The sequence below is a fragment of the Hyla sarda genome, unplaced genomic scaffold (genome assembly GCF_029499605.1).
Source record: "Hyla sarda isolate aHylSar1 unplaced genomic scaffold, aHylSar1.hap1 scaffold_658, whole genome shotgun sequence".
Classification (NCBI taxonomy): Eukaryota; Metazoa; Chordata; class Amphibia; order Anura; family Hylidae; genus Hyla; species Hyla sarda.
In genome coordinates, this window is record NW_026610673.1 from 94,300 (window position 1) to 111,429 (window position 17,130).

The 17,130-nt window shown below is 43.4% G+C and overlaps 10 pseudogenes; all 10 read right to left on the reverse strand.

Annotated features, from left to right (window-relative positions):
• Nucleotides 1–353: 353 nt before the first annotated feature.
• Nucleotides 354–617, reverse strand: LOC130342771 (U2 spliceosomal RNA; annotated as a pseudogene).
• A 1,474-nt stretch (nucleotides 618–2,091) lies between these two features.
• LOC130342712 (U2 spliceosomal RNA) lies at nucleotides 2,092–2,356 on the reverse strand (annotated as a pseudogene).
• A 1,478-nt stretch (nucleotides 2,357–3,834) lies between these two features.
• Nucleotides 3,835–4,099, reverse strand: LOC130342713 (U2 spliceosomal RNA; annotated as a pseudogene).
• Nucleotides 4,100–5,573: 1,474 nt separating this feature from the next.
• Nucleotides 5,574–5,837, reverse strand: LOC130342772 (U2 spliceosomal RNA; annotated as a pseudogene).
• A 1,480-nt stretch (nucleotides 5,838–7,317) lies between these two features.
• LOC130342773 (U2 spliceosomal RNA) lies at nucleotides 7,318–7,581 on the reverse strand (annotated as a pseudogene).
• A 1,479-nt stretch (nucleotides 7,582–9,060) lies between these two features.
• LOC130342774 (U2 spliceosomal RNA) lies at nucleotides 9,061–9,324 on the reverse strand (annotated as a pseudogene).
• Nucleotides 9,325–10,831: 1,507 nt separating this feature from the next.
• On the reverse strand, nucleotides 10,832–11,095 carry LOC130342775 (U2 spliceosomal RNA; annotated as a pseudogene).
• A 1,474-nt stretch (nucleotides 11,096–12,569) lies between these two features.
• Nucleotides 12,570–12,833, reverse strand: LOC130342656 (U2 spliceosomal RNA; annotated as a pseudogene).
• A 1,470-nt stretch (nucleotides 12,834–14,303) lies between these two features.
• Nucleotides 14,304–14,567, reverse strand: LOC130342722 (U2 spliceosomal RNA; annotated as a pseudogene).
• Nucleotides 14,568–16,037: 1,470 nt separating this feature from the next.
• On the reverse strand, nucleotides 16,038–16,301 carry LOC130342657 (U2 spliceosomal RNA; annotated as a pseudogene).
• Nucleotides 16,302–17,130: the final 829 nt, after the last annotated feature.

The following is a 17,130-nucleotide window of genomic DNA, read 5'->3' on the forward strand; positions in this document are numbered from 1 at the left end:
ACTGACCACAGAAACCAATGCATGGTCAAGCAACAGCAATGACACACCCTTGTGTATAGGCATGAGACCCTCATGTCATTTAACAGGATTCAGCACCACCCACAAGACAGCTACCTGTCATGTCATGTCAAATCTGCACAGGTGTGCTAGATTATTATTATTTAGTTTTATTTTATTTTTTTACACCAATCAGTGTGCAAACATGGTCATTAAAACGCTAAATGAATAGACGTTCATAAACCAGTCAGTGCAACTCATCATTTTGGTCTCCAATTCTCAAACTCAAATTCTCAAACTCAAATTCTCACCCACGGAGGATTAAATGAGAATCTTTCTTGTTTAACACTGGAATGGGGTGGTGCACTGTTCACTACCCGAAGATACTGCCACATCGGGTCAATGCATAGGGCGACAGAAGCAAGCTTCCAAATCAGCTCCCTTTCTCAAAAATCCATTTAATTTATGGTCCCCAGATAGGGAACGTATGTATCAGTATGTGCTCACAAGTCACCCAAGTGCAAGTATTCACACAAAAAAAAACGTGCCTCAGGATGCGATCTGTCGCAAGATCCTTTCTTTTTTTACACTTGATCTAAGCCAAAAGGCCTAGAGGGGATAACCGGGAAAGGGGTGGACCCAACCATGTCCCCTTCATGAGCACTCACATTACTCATAGGAATGGAAGGAAGGCTGGCAGCCAACCAGCCTCCCATACACTTTCTGGGTGGGTGGCAGTCAGCCACCCATACATACATACAGCACAGGCTAAACCCACATCATCACTTAAAAAAAGGACAGGCGACCATTGCACTCTGATGGAGCATTTAGCAATGCAATCCATAGCCTGGCTTTTGCCTGAACCCCCATCACTCCTCCTCTTGCATATAAGACAATATTTCAGATCTGCATATGAAAACAACACGCCTACCTTTGTTGCACATAGCTGCCTGCCTGTCTCTAGTTACCCCACTGGCTGTAGCTGCGTCCCTTCCGACATGGAATAACACCAACTGTAACGATAAACTGAAAATTAACAGTATAAACCTGCATCATTTTGGACTCTGGTATTTGCTGAATCCGGGTGACCTGACAATCGATGGTGGTGCCGCTGGTGATTCTGGCCTTCTTGGAATCTGTTGGGCCTATGTGTTAGCTCACACATCACTTGGGTATCCATGGTAACTACCACAACATGGTCATCTGCAGTTTACATCTAGCCCGTGGCATTGAATGGCATTTTAAAAGTGCTAAGGGTCCTGGTGCAATAATCCTCCCATGAGGATCAGCCTCAACGGCTTTGTAGATTGCACTCATGTCAGCAACTCCATATACATTTTTTTTTCTTCATGCTTCTTTCTTCATCCTTTTTTCTTTCTGTCATTCAGACTTTCATTCATTCGATCTCTCTCACTCACTTGCTTTAACTCATTTGTTCTCACTCACTCACTCACTCACTCAATCACTCACTCACTCATTCACTCTCACTCACTCTCACTCTCTCACTCACTCGCTCACTAAGTCAGTCTCTCTCTCTCTCTCTCTCTCTTTTTCTTTTTATATATATTTTTTTCCGTCTTCTTCTTCTTCTTCTTCTTCTTCAGACCCTGTCATAGCACTAATGCCTTTCCAATACCACCAGCAGATGGAGACACTCCATTGCAACATTGGTTGTGAGCAGCAGTTTCTAAAAACAAATGCCTCATGGCGGATTTCCCATCCATCAATGGATGGTAAATTTTGTTTTTATCATTCACTGACCACAGAAACCAATGCATGGTCAAGCAACAGCAATGACACACCCTTGTGTATAGGCATGAGACCCTCATGTCATTTAACAGGATTCAGCACCACCCACAAGACAGCTACCTGTCATGTCATGTCAAATCTGCACAGGTGTGCTAGATTATTATTATTTAGTTTTATTTTATTTTTTTACACCAATCAGTGTGCAAACATGGTCATTAAAACGCTAAATGAATAGACGTTCATAAACCAGTCAGTGCAACTCATCATTTTGGTCTCCAATTCTCAAACTCAAATTCTCACCCACGGAGGATTAAATGAGAATCTTTCTTGTTTAACACTGGAATGGGGTGGTGCACTGTTCACTACCCGAAGATACTGCCACATCGGGTCAATGCATAGGGCGACAGAAGCAAGCTTCCAAATCAGCTCCCTTTCTCAAAAATCCATTTAATTTATGGTCCCCAGATAGGGAACGTATGTATCAGTATGTGCTCACAAGTCACCCAAGTGCAAGTATTCACACAAAAAAAAAACGTGCCTCAGGATGCGATCTGTCGCAAGATCCTTTCTTTTTTTACACTTGATCTAAGCCAAAAGGCCTAGAGGGGATAACCGGGAAAGGGGTGGACCCAACCATGTCCCCTTCATGAGCACTCACATTACTCATAGGAATGGAAGGAAGGCTGGCAGCCAACCAGCCTCCCATACACTTTCTGGGTGGGTGGCAGTCAGCCACCCATACATACATACAGCACAGGCTAAACCCACATCATCACTTAAAAAAAGGACAGGCGACCATTGCACTCTGATGGAGCATTTAGCAATGCAATCCATAGCCTGGCTTTTGCCTGAACCCCCATCACTCCTCCTCTTGCATATAAGACAATATTTCAGATCTGCATATGAAAACAACACGCCTACCTTTGTTGCACATAGCTGCCTGCCTGTCTCTAGTTACCCCACTGGCTGTAGCTGCGTCCCTTCCGACATGGAATAACACCAACTGTAACGATAAACTGAAAATTAACAGTATAAACCTGCATCATTTTGGACTCTGGTATTTGCTGAATCCGGGTGACCTGACAATCGATGGTGGTGCCGCTGGTGATTCTGGCCTTCTTGGAATTTGTTGGGCCTATGTGTTAGCTCACACATCACTTGGGTATCCATGGTAACTACCACAACATGGTCATCTGCAGTTTACATCTAGCCCGTGGCATTGAATGGCATTTTAAAAGTGCTAAGGGTCCTGGTGCAATAATCCTCCCATGAGGATCAGCCTCAACGGCTTTGTAGATTGCACTCATGTCAGCAACTCCATATACATTTTTTTTTCTTCATGCTTCTTTCTTCATCCTTTTTTCTTTCTGTCATTCAGACTTTCATTCATTCGATCTCTCTCACTCACTTGCTTTAACTCATTTGTTCTCACTCACTCACTCACTCACTCAATCACTCACTCACTCATTCACTCTCACTCACTCTCACTCTCTCACTCACTCGCTCACTAAGTCAGTCTCTCTCTCTCTCTCTCTCTCTCTCTTTTTCTTTTTATATATATTTTTTTCCGTCTTCTTCTTCTTCTTCTTCTTCTTCAGACCCTGTCATAGCACTAATGCCTTTCCAATACCACCAGCAGATGGAGACACTCCATTGCAACATTGGTTGTGAGCAGCAGTTTCTAAAAACAAATGCCTCATGGCGGATTTCCCATCCATCAATGGATGGTAAATTTTGTTTTTATCATTCACTGACCACAGAAACCAATGCATGGTCAAGCAACAGCAATGACACACCCTTGTGTATAGGCATGAGACCCTCATGTCATTTAACAGGATTCAGCACCACCCACAAGACAGCTACCTGTCATGTCATGTCAAATCTGCACAGGTGTGCTAGATTATTATTATTTAGTTTTATTTTATTTTTTTACACCAATCAGTGTGCAAACATGGTCATTAAAACGCTAAATGAATAGACGTTCATAAACCAGTCAGTGCAACTCATCATTTTGGTCTCCAATTCTCAAACTCAAATTCTCACCCACGGAGGATTAAATGAGAATCTTTCTTGTTTAACACTGGAATGGGGTGGTGCACTGTTCACTACCCGAAGATACTGCCACATCGGGTCAATGCATAGGGCGACAGAAGCAAGCTTCCAAATCAGCTCCCTTTCTCAAAAATCCATTTAATTTATGGTCCCCAGATAGGGAACGTATGTATCAGTATGTGCTCACAAGTCACCCAAGTGCAAGTATTCACACAAAAAAAAAACGTGCCTCAGGATGCGATCTGTCGCAAGATCCTTTCTTTTTTTACACTTGATCTAAGCCAAAAGGCCTAGAGGGGATAACCGGGAAAGGGGTGGACCCAACCATGTCCCCTTCATGAGCACTCACATTACTCATAGGAATGGAAGGAAGGCTGGCAGCCAACCAGCCTCCCATACACTTTCTGGGTGGGTGGCAGTCAGCCACCCATACATACATACAGCACAGGCTAAACCCACATCATCACTTAAAAAAAGGACAGGCGACCATTGCACTCTGATGGAGCATTTAGCAATGCAATCCATAGCCTGGCTTTTGCCTGAACCCCCATCACTCCTCCTCTTGCATATAAGACAATATTTCAGATCTGCATATGAAAACAACACGCCTACCTTTGTTGCACATAGCTGCCTGCCTGTCTCTAGTTACCCCACTGGCTGTAGCTGCGTCCCTTCCGACATGGAATAACACCAACTGTAACGATAAACTGAAAATTAACAGTATAAACCTGCATCATTTTGGACTCTGGTATTTGCTGAATCCGGGTGACCTGACAATCGATGGTGGTGCCGCTGGTGATTCTGGCCTTCTTGGAATTTGTTGGGCCTATGTGTTAGCTCACACATCACTTGGGTATCCATGGTAACTACCACAACATGGTCATCTGCAGTTTACATCTAGCCCGTGGCATTGAATGGCATTTTAAAAGTGCTAAGGGTCCTGGTGCAATAATCCTCCCATGAGGATCAGCCTCAACGGCTTTGTAGATTGCACTCATGTCAGCAACTCCATATACATTTTTTTTTCTTCATGCTTCTTTCTTCATCCTTTTTTCTTTCTGTCATTCAGACTTTCATTCATTCGATCTCTCTCACTCACTTGCTTTAACTCATTTGTTCTCACTCACTCACTCACTCACTCAATCACTCACTCACTCATTCACTCTCACTCACTCTCACTCTCTCACTCACTCGCTCACTAAGTCAGTCTCTCTCTCTCTCTCTCTCTCTTTTTCTTTTTATATATATTTTTTTCCGTCTTCTTCTTCTTCTTCTTCTTCTTCAGACCCTGTCATAGCACTAATGCCTTTCCAATACCACCAGCAGATGGAGACACTCCATTGCAACATTGGTTGTGAGCAGCAGTTTCTAAAAACAAATGCCTCATGGCGGATTTCCCATCCATCAATGGATGGTAAATTTTGTTTTTATCATTCACTGACCACAGAAACCAATGCATGGTCAAGCAACAGCAATGACACACCCTTGTGTATAGGCATGAGACCCTCATGTCATTTAACAGGATTCAGCACCACCCACAAGACAGCTACCTGTCATGTCATGTCAAATCTGCACAGGTGTGCTAGATTATTATTATTTAGTTTTATTTTATTTTTTTACACCAATCAGTGTGCAAACATGGTCATTAAAACGCTAAATGAATAGACGTTCATAAACCAGTCAGTGCAACTCATCATTTTGGTCTCCAATTCTCAAACTCAAATTCTCACCCACGGAGGATTAAATGAGAATCTTTCTTGTTTAACACTGGAATGGGGTGGTGCACTGTTCACTACCCGAAGATACTGCCACATCGGGTCAATGCATAGGGCGACAGAAGCAAGCTTCCAAATCAGCTCCCTTTCTCAAAAATCCATTTAATTTATGGTCCCCAGATAGGGAACGTATGTATCAGTATGTGCTCACAAGTCACCCAAGTGCAAGTATTCACACAAAAAAAAACGTGCCTCAGGATGCGATCTGTCGCAAGATCCTTTCTTTTTTTACACTTGATCTAAGCCAAAAGGCCTAGAGGGGATAACCGGGAAAGGGGTGGACCCAACCATGTCCCCTTCATGAGCACTCACATTACTCATAGGAATGGAAGGAAGGCTGGCAGCCAACCAGCCTCCCATACACTTTCTGGGTGGGTGGCAGTCAGCCACCCATACATACATACAGCACAGGCTAAACCCACATCATCACTTAAAAAAAGGACAGGCGACCATTGCACTCTGATGGAGCATTTAGCAATGCAATCCATAGCCTGGCTTTTGCCTGAACCCCCATCACTCCTCCTCTTGCATATAAGACAATATTTCAGATCTGCATATGAAAACAACACGCCTACCTTTGTTGCACATAGCTGCCTGCCTGTCTCTAGTTACCCCACTGGCTGTAGCTGCGTCCCTTCCGACATGGAATAACACCAACTGTAACGATAAACTGAAAATTAACAGTATAAACCTGCATCATTTTGGACTCTGGTATTTGCTGAATCCGGGTGACCTGACAATCGATGGTGGTGCCGCTGGTGATTCTGGCCTTCTTGGAATCTGTTGGGCCTATGTGTTAGCTCACACATCACTTGGGTATCCATGGTAACTACCACAACATGGTCATCTGCAGTTTACATCTAGCCCGTGGCATTGAATGGCATTTTAAAAGTGCTAAGGGTCCTGGTGCAATAATCCTCCCATGAGGATCAGCCTCAACGGCTTTGTAGATTGCACTCATGTCAGCAACTCCATATACATTTTTTTTTTCTTCATGCTTCTTTCTTCATCCTTTTTTCTTTCTGTCATTCAGACTTTCATTCATTCGATCTCTCTCACTCACTTGCTTTAACTCATTTGTTCTCACTCACTCACTCACTCACTCAATCACTCACTCACTCATTCACTCTCACTCACTCTCACTCTCTCACTCACTCGCTCACTAAGTCAGTCTCTCTCTCTCTCTCTCTTTTTCTTTTTATATATATTTTTTTCCGTCTTCTTCTTCTTCTTCTTCTTCTTCTTCTTCTTCAGACCCTGTCATAGCACTAATGCCTTTCCAATACCACCAGCAGATGGAGACACTCCATTGCAACATTGGTTGTGAGCAGCAGTTTCTAAAAACAAATGCCTCATGGCGGATTTCCCATCCATCAATGGATGGTAAATTTTGTTTTTATCATTCACTGACCACAGAAACCAATGCATGGTCAAGCAACAGCAATGACACACCCTTGTGTATAGGCATGAGACCCTCATGTCATTTAACAGGATTCAGCACCACCCACAAGACAGCTACCTGTCATGTCATGTCAAACCTGCACAGGTGTGCTAGATTATTATTATTTAGTTTTATTTTATTTTTTTACACCAATCAGTGTGCAAACATGGTCATTAAAACGCTAAATGAATAGACGTTCATAAACCAGTCAGTGCAACTCATCATTTTGGTCTCCAATTCTCAAACTCAAATTCTCACCCACGGAGGATTAAATGAGAATCTTTCTTGTTTAACACTGGAATGGGGTGGTGCACTGTTCACTACCCGAAGATACTGCCACATCGGGTCAATGCATAGGGCGACAGAAGCAAGCTTCCAAATCAGCTCCCTTTCTCAAAAATCCATTTAATTTATGGTCCCCAGATAGGGAACGTATGTATCAGTATGTGCTCACAAGTCACCCAAGTGCAAGTATTCACACAAAAAAAAACGTGCCTCAGGATGCGATCTGTCGCAAGATCCTTTCTTTTTTTACACTTGATCTAAGCCAAAAGGCCTAGAGGGGATAACCGGGAAAGGGGTGGACCCAACCATGTCCCCTTCATGAGCACTCACATTACTCATAGGAATGGAAGGAAGGCTGGCAGCCAACCAGCCTCCCATACACTTTCTGGGTGGGTGGCAGTCAGCCACCCATACATACATACAGCACAGGCTAAACCCACATCATCACTTAAAAAAAGGACAGGCGACCATTGCACTCTGATGGAGCATTTAGCAATGCAATCCATAGCCTGGCTTTTGCCTGAACCCCCATCACTCCTCCTCTTGCATATAAGACAATATTTCAGATCTGCATATGAAAACAACACGCCTACCTTTGTTGCACATAGCTGCCTGCCTGTCTCTAGTTACCCCACTGGCTGTAGCTGCGTCCCTTCCGACATGGAATAACACCAACTGTAACGATAAACTGAAAATTAACAGTATAAACCTGCATCATTTTGGACTCTGGTATTTGCTGAATCCGGGTGACCTGACAATCGATGGTGGTGCCGCTGGTGATTCTGGCCTTCTTGGAATCTGTTGGGCCTATGTGTTAGCTCACACATCACTTGGGTATCCATGGTAACTACCACAACATGGTCATCTGCAGTTTACATCTAGCCCGTGGCATTGAATGGCATTTTAAAAGTGCTAAGGGTCCTGGTGCAATAATCCTCCCATGAGGATCAGCCTCAACGGCTTTGTAGATTGCACTCATGTCAGCAACTCCATATACATTTTTTTTTCTTCATGCTTCTTTCTTCATCCTTTTTTCTTTCTGTCATTCAGACTTTCATTCATTCGATCTCTCTCACTCACTTGCTTTAACTCATTTGTTCTCACTCACTCACTCACTCACTCAATCACTCACTCACTCATTCACTCTCACTCACTCTCACTCTCTCACTCACTCGCTCACTAAGTCAGTCTCTCTCTCTCTCTCTCTTTTTCTTTTTATATATATTTTTTTCCGTCTTCTTCTTCTTCTTCTTCTTCTTCTTCTTCTTCAGACCCTGTCATAGCACTAATGCCTTTCCAATACCACCAGCAGATGGAGACACTCCATTGCAACATTGGTTGTGAGCAGCAGTTTCTAAAAACAAATGCCTCATGGCGGATTTCCCATCCATCAATGGATGGTAAATTTTGTTTTTATCATTCACTGACCACAGAAACCAATGCATGGTCAAGCAACAGCAATGACACACCCTTGTGTATAGGCATGAGACCCTCATGTCATTTAACAGGATTCAGCACCACCCACAAGACAGCTACCTGTCATGTCATGTCAAACCTGCACAGGTGTGCTAGATTATTATTATTTAGTTTTATTTTATTTTTTTACACCAATCAGTGTGCAAACATGGTCATTAAAACGCTAAATGAATAGACGTTCATAAACCAGTCAGTGCAACTCATCATTTTGGTCTCCAATTCTCAAACTCAAATTCTCACCCACGGAGGATTAAATGAGAATCTTTCTTGTTTAACACTGGAATGGGGTGGTGCACTGTTCACTACCCGAAGATACTGCCACATCGGGTCAATGCATAGGGCGACAGAAGCAAGCTTCCAAATCAGCTCCCTTTCTCAAAAATCCATTTAATTTATGGTCCCCAGATAGGGAACGTATGTATCAGTATGTGCTCACAAGTCACCCAAGTGCAAGTATTCACACAAAAAAAAACGTGCCTCAGGATGCGATCTGTCGCAAGATCCTTTCTTTTTTTACACTTGATCTAAGCCAAAAGGCCTAGAGGGGATAACCGGGAAAGGGGTGGACCCAACCATGTCTCCTTCATGAGCACTCACATTACTCATAGGAATGGAAGGAAGGCTGGCAGCCAACCAGCCTCCCATACACTTTCTGGGTGGGTGGCAGTCAGCCACCCATACATACATACAGCACAGGCTAAACCCACATCATCACTTAAAAAAAGGACAGGCGACCATCGCACTCTGATGGAGCATTTAGCAATGCAATCCATAGCCTGGCTTTTGCCTGAACCCCCATCACTCCTCCTCTTGCATATAAGACAATATTTCAGATCTGCATATGAAAACAACACGCCTACCTTTGTTGCACATAGCTGCCTGCCTGTCTCTAGTTACCCCACTGGCTGCAGCTGCGTCCCTTCCGACATGGAATAACACCAACTGTAACGATAAACTGAAAATTAACAGTATAAACCTGCATCATTTTGGACTCTGGTATTTGCTGAATCCGGGTGACCTGACAATCGATGGTGGTGCCGCTGGTGATTCTGGCCTTCTTGGAATCTGTTGGGCCTATGTGTTAGCTCACACATCACTTGGGTATCCATGGTAACTACCACAACATGGTCATCTGCAGTTTACATCTAGCCCGTGGCATTGAATGGCATTTTAAAAGTGCTAAGGGTCCTGGTGCAATAATCCTCCCATGAGGATCAGCCTCAACGGCTTTGTAGATTGCACTCATGTCAGCAACTCCATATACATTTTTTTTTCTTCATGCTTCTTTCTTCATCCTTTTTTCTTTCTGTCATTCAGACTTTCATTCATTCGATCTCTCTCACTCACTTGCTTTAACTCATTTGTTCTCACTCACTCACTCACTCACTCACTCAATCACTCACTCACTCATTCACTCTCACTCACTCTCACTCTCTCACTCACTCGCTCACTAAGTCAGTCTCTCTCTCTCTCTCTCTTTTTCTTTTTATATATATTTTTTTCCGTCTTCTTCTTCTTCTTCTTCTTCTTCTTCTTCTTCTTCTTCTTCTTCTTCTTCTTCTTCAGACCCTGTCATAGCACTAATGCCTTTCCAATACCACCAGCAGATGGAGACACTCCATTGCAACATTGGTTGTGAGCAGCAGTTTCTAAAAACAAATGCCTCATGGCGGATTTCCCATCCATCAATGGATGGTAAATTTTGTTTTTATCATTCACTGACCACAGAAACCAATGCATGGTCAAGCAACAGCAATGACACACCCTTGTGTATAGGCATGAGACCCTCATGTCATTTAACAGGATTCAGCACCACCCACAAGACAGCTACCTGTCATGTCATGTCAAACCTGCACAGGTGTGCTAGATTATTATTATTTAGTTTTATTTTATTTTTTTACACCAATCAGTGTGCAAACATGGTCATTAAAACGCTAAATGAATAGACGTTCATAAACCAGTCAGTGCAACTCATCATTTTGGTCTCCAATTCTCAAACTCAAATTCTCACCCACGGAGGATTAAATGAGAATCTTTCTTGTTTAACACTGGAATGGGGTGGTGCACTGTTCACTACCCGAAGATACTGCCACATCGGGTCAATGCATAGGGCGACAGAAGCAAGCTTCCAAATCAGCTCCCTTTCTCAAAAATCCATTTAATTTATGGTCCCCAGATAGGGAACGTATGTATCAGTATGTGCTCACAAGTCACCCAAGTGCAAGTATTCACACAAAAAAAAACGTGCCTCAGGATGCGATCTGTCGCAAGATCCTTTCTTTTTTTACACTTGATCTAAGCCAAAAGGCCTAGAGGGGATAACCGGGAAAGGGGTGGACCCAACCATGTCCCCTTCATGAGCACTCACATTACTCATAGGAATGGAAGGAAGGCTGGCAGCCAACCAGCCTTCCATACACTTTCTGGGTGGGTGGCAGTCAGCCACCCATACATACATACAGCACAGGCTAAACCCACATCATCACTTAAAAAAAGGACAGGCGACCATTGCACTCTGATGGAGCATTTAGCAATGCAATCCATAGCCTGGCTTTTGCCTGAACCCCCATCACTCCTCCTCTTGCATATAAGACAATATTTCAGATCTGCATATGAAAACAACACGCCTACCTTTGTTGCACATAGCTGCCTGCCTGTCTCTAGTTACCCCACTGGCTGTAGCTGCGTCCCTTCCGACATGGAATAACACCAACTGTAACGATAAACTGAAAATTAACAGTATAAACCTGCATCATTTTGGACTCTGGTATTTGCTGAATCCGGGTGACCTGACAATCGATGGTGGTGCCGCTGGTGATTCTGGCCTTCTTGGAATCTGTTGGGCCTATGTGTTAGCTCACACATCACTTGGGTATCCATGGTAACTACCACAACATGGTCATCTGCAGTTTACATCTAGCCCGTGGCATTGAATGGCATTTTAAAAGTGCTAAGGGTCCTGGTGCAATAATCCTCCCATGAGGATCAGCCTCAACGGCTTTGTAGATTGCACTCATGTCAGCAACTCCATATACATTTTTTTTTCTTCATGCTTCTTTCTTCATCCTTTTTTCTTTCTGTCATTCAGACTTTCATTCATTCGATCTCTCTCACTCACTTGCTTTAACTCATTTGTTCTCACTCACTCACTCAATCACTCACTCACTCATTCACTCTCACTCACTCTCACTCTCTCACTCACTCGCTCACTAAGTCAGTCTCTCTCTCTCTCTCTCTTTTTCTTTTTATATATATTTTTTTCTGTCTTCTTCTTCTTCTTCTTCTTCTTCTTCTTCTTCTTCAGACCCTGTCATAGCACTAATGCCTTTCCAATACCACCAGCAGATGGAGACACTCCATTGCAACATTGGTTGTGAGCAGCAGTTTCTAAAAACAAATGCCTCATGGCGGATTTCCCATCCATCAATGGATGGTAAATTTTGTTTTTATCATTCACTGACCACAGAAACCAATGCATGGTCAAGCAACAGCAATGACACACCCTTGTGTATAGGCATGAGACCCTCATGTCATTTAACAGGATTCAGCACCACCCACAAGACAGCTACCTGTCATGTCATGTCAAACCTGCACAGGTGTGCTAGATTATTATTATTTAGTTTTATTTTATTTTTTTACACCAATCAGTGTGCAAACATGGTCATTAAAACGCTAAATGAATAGACGTTCATAAACCAGTCAGTGCAACTCATCATTTTGGTCTCCAATTCTCAAACTCAAATTCTCACCCACGGAGGATTAAATGAGAATCTTTCTTGTTTAACACTGGAATGGGGTGGTGCACTGTTCACTACCCGAAGATACTGCCACATCGGGTCAATGCATAGGGCGACAGAAGCAAGCTTCCAAATCAGCTCCCTTTCTCAAAAATCCATTTAATTTATGGTCCCCAGATAGGGAACGTATGTATCAGTATGTGCTCACAAGTCACCCAAGTGCAAGTATTCACACAAAAAAAAACGTGCCTCAGGATGCGATCTGTCGCAAGATCCTTTCTTTTTTTACACTTGATCTAAGCCAAAAGGCCTAGAGGGGATAACCGGGAAAGGGGTGGACCCAACCATGTCCCCTTCATGAGCACTCACATTACTCATAGGAATGGAAGGAAGGCTGGCAGCCAACCAGCCTCCCATACACTTTCTGGGTGGGTGGCAGTCAGCCACCCATACATACATACAGCACAGGCTAAACCCACATCATCACTTAAAAAAAGGACAGGCGACCATTGCACTCTGATGGAGCATTTAGCAATGCAATCCATAGCCTGGCTTTTGCCTGAACCCCCATCACTCCTCCTCTTGCATATAAGACAATATTTCAGATCTGCATATGAAAACAACACGCCTACCTTTGTTGCACATAGCTGCCTGCCTGTCTCTAGTTACCCCACTGGCTGTAGCTGCGTCCCTTCCGACATGGAATAACACCAACTGTAACGATAAACTGAAAATTAACAGTATAAACCTGCATCATTTTGGACTCTGGTATTTGCTGAATCCGGGTGACCTGACAATCGATGGTGGTGCCGCTGGTGATTCTGGCCTTCTTGGAATCTGTTGGGCCTATGTGTTAGCTCACACATCACTTGGGTATCCATGGTAACTACCACAACATGGTCATCTGCAGTTTACATCTAGCCCGTGGCATTGAATGGCATTTTAAAAGTGCTAAGGGTCCTGGTGCAATAATCCTCCCATGAGGATCAGCCTCAACGGCTTTGTAGATTGCACTCATGTCAGCAACTCCATATACATTTTTTTTTCTTCATGCTTCTTTCTTCATCCTTTTTTCTTTCTGTCATTCAGACTTTCATTCATTCGATCTCTCTCACTCACTTGCTTTAACTCATTTGTTCTCACTCACTCACTCACTCACTCAATCACTCACTCACTCATTCACTCTCACTCACTCTCACTCTCTCACTCACTCGCTCACTAAGTCAGTCTCTCTCTCTCTCTCTCTTTTTCTTTTTATATATATTTTTTTCCGTCTTCTTCTTCTTCTTCTTCTTCTTCAGACCCTGTCATAGCACTAATGCCTTTCCAATACCACCAGCAGATGGAGACACTCCATTGCAACATTGGTTGTGAGCAGCAGTTTCTAAAAACAAATGCCTCATGGCGGATTTCCCATCCATCAATGGATGGTAAATTTTGTTTTTATCATTCACTGACCACAGAAACCAATGCATGGTCAAGCAACAGCAATGACACACCCTTGTGTATAGGCATGAGACCCTCATGTCATTTAACAGGATTCAGCACCACCCACAAGACAGCTACCTGTCATGTCATGTCAAACCTGCACAGGTGTGCTAGATTATTATTATTTAGTTTTATTTTATTTTTTTACACCAATCAGTGTGCAAACATGGTCATTAAAACGCTAAATGAATAGACGTTCATAAACCAGTCAGTGCAACTCATCATTTTGGTCTCCAATTCTCAAACTCAAATTCTCACCCACGGAGGATTAAATGAGAATCTTTCTTGTTTAACACTGGAATGGGGTGGTGCACTGTTCACTACCCGAAGATACTGCCACATCGGGTCAATGCATAGGGCGACAGAAGCAAGCTTCCAAATCAGCTCCCTTTCTCAAAAATCCATTTAATTTATGGTCCCCAGATAGAGAACGTATGTATCAGTATGTGCTCACAAGTCACCCAAGTGCAAGTATTCACACAAAAAAAAACGTGCCTCAGGATGCGATCTGTCGCAAGATCCTTTCTTTTTTTACACTTGATCTAAGCCAAAAGGCCTAGAGGGGATAACCGGGAAAGGGGTGGACCCAACCATGTCCCCTTCATGAGCACTCACATTACTCATAGGAATGGAAGGAAGGCTGGCAGCCAACCAGCCTCCCATACACTTTCTGGGTGGGTGGCAGTCAGCCACCCATACATACATACAGCACAGGCTAAACCCACATCATCACTTAAAAAAAGGACAGGCGACCATTGCACTCTGATGGAGCATTTAGCAATGCAATCCATAGCCTGGCTTTTGCCTGAACCCCCATCACTCCTCCTCTTGCATATAAGACAATATTTCAGATCTGCATATGAAAACAACACGCCTACCTTTGTTGCACATAGCTGCCTGCCTGTCTCTAGTTACCCCACTGGCTGTAGCTGCGTCCCTTCCGACATGGAATAACACCAACTGTAACGATAAACTGAAAATTAACAGTATAAACCTGCATCATTTTGGACTCTGGTATTTGCTGAATCCGGGTGACCTGACAATCGATGGTGGTGCCGCTGGTGATTCTGGCCTTCTTGGAATCTGTTGGGCCTATGTGTTAGCTCACACATCACTTGGGTATCCATGGTAACTACCACAACATGGTCATCTGCAGTTTACATCTAGCCCGTGGCATTGAATGGCATTTTAAAAGTGCTAAGGGTCCTGGTGCAATAATCCTCCCATGAGGATCAGCCTCAACGGCTTTGTAGATTGCACTCATGTCAGCAACTCCATATACATTTTTTTTTCTTCATGCTTCTTTCTTCATCCTTTTTTCTTTCTGTCATTCAGACTTTCATTCATTCGATCTCTCTCACTCACTTGCTTTAACTCATTTGTTCTCACTCACTCACTCACTCACTCAATCACTCACTCACTCATTCACTCTCACTCACTCTCACTCTCTCACTCACTCGCTCACTAAGTCAGTCTCTCTCTCTCTCTCTCTTTTTCTTTTTATATATATTTTTTTCCGTCTTCTTCTTCTTCTTCTTCTTCTTCAGACCCTGTCATAGCACTAATGCCTTTCCAATACCACCAGCAGATGGAGACACTCCATTGCAACATTGGTTGTGAGCAGCAGTTTCTAAAAACAAATGCCTCATGGCGGATTTCCCATCCATCAATGGATGGTAAATTTTGTTTTTATCATTCACTGACCACAGAAACCAATGCATGGTCAAGCAACAGCAATGACACACCCTTGTGTATAGGCATGAGACCCTCATGTCATTTAACAGGATTCAGCACCACCCACAAGACAGCTACCTGTCATGTCATGTCAAACCTGCACAGGTGTGCTAGATTATTATTATTTAGTTTTATTTTATTTTTTTACACCAATCAGTGTGCAAACATGGTCATTAAAACGCTAAATGAATAGACGTTCATAAACCAGTCAGTGCAACTCATCATTTTGGTCTCCAATTCTCAAACTCAAATTCTCACCCACGGAGGATTAAATGAGAATCTTTCTTGTTTAACACTGGAATGGGGTGGTGCACTGTTCACTACCCGAAGATACTGCCACATCGGGTCAATGCATAGGGCGACAGAAGCAAGCTTCCAAATCAGCTCCCTTTCTCAAAAATCCATTTAATTTATGGTCCCCAGATAGGGAACGTATGTATCAGTATGTGCTCACAAGTCACCCAAGTGCAAGTATTCACACAAAAAAAAACGTGCCTCAGGATGCGATCTGTCGCAAGATCCTTTCTTTTTTTACACTTGATCTAAGCCAAAAGGCCTAGAGGGGATAACCGGGAAAGGGGTGGACCCAACCATGTCCCCTTCATGAGCACTCACATTACTCATAGGAATGGAAGGAAGGCTGGCAGCCAACCAGCCTCCCATACACTTTCTGGGTGGGTGGCAGTCAGCCACCCATACATACATACAGCACAGGCTAAACCCACATCATCACTTAAAAAAAGGACAGGCGACCATTGCACTCTGATGGAGCATTTAGCAATGCAATCCATAGCCTGGCTTTTGCCTGAACCCCCATCACTCCTCCTCTTGCATATAAGACAATATTTCAGATCTGCATATGAAAACAACACGCCTACCTTTGTTGCACATAGCTGCCTGCCTGTCTCTAGTTACCCCACTGGCTGTAGCTGCGTCCCTTCCGACATGGAATAACACCAACTGTAACGATAAACTGAAAATTAACAGTATAAACCTGCATCATTTTGGACTCTGGTATTTGCTGAATCCGGGTGACCTGACAATCGATGGTGGTGCCGCTGGTGATTCTGGCCTTCTTGGAATCTGTTGGGCCTATGTGTTAGCTCACACATCACTTGGGTATCCATGGTAACTACCACAACATGGTCATCTGCAGTTTACATCTAGCCCGTGGCATTGAATGGCATTTTAAAAGTGCTAAGGGTCCTGGTGCAATAATCCTCCCATGAGGATCAGCCTCAACGGCTTTGTAGATTGCACTCATGTCAGCAACTCCATATACATTTTTTTTTCTTCATGCTTCTTTCTTCATCCTTTTTTCTTTCTGTCATTCAGACTTTCATTCATTCGATCTCTCTCACTCACTTGCTTTAACTCATTTGTTCTCACTCACTCA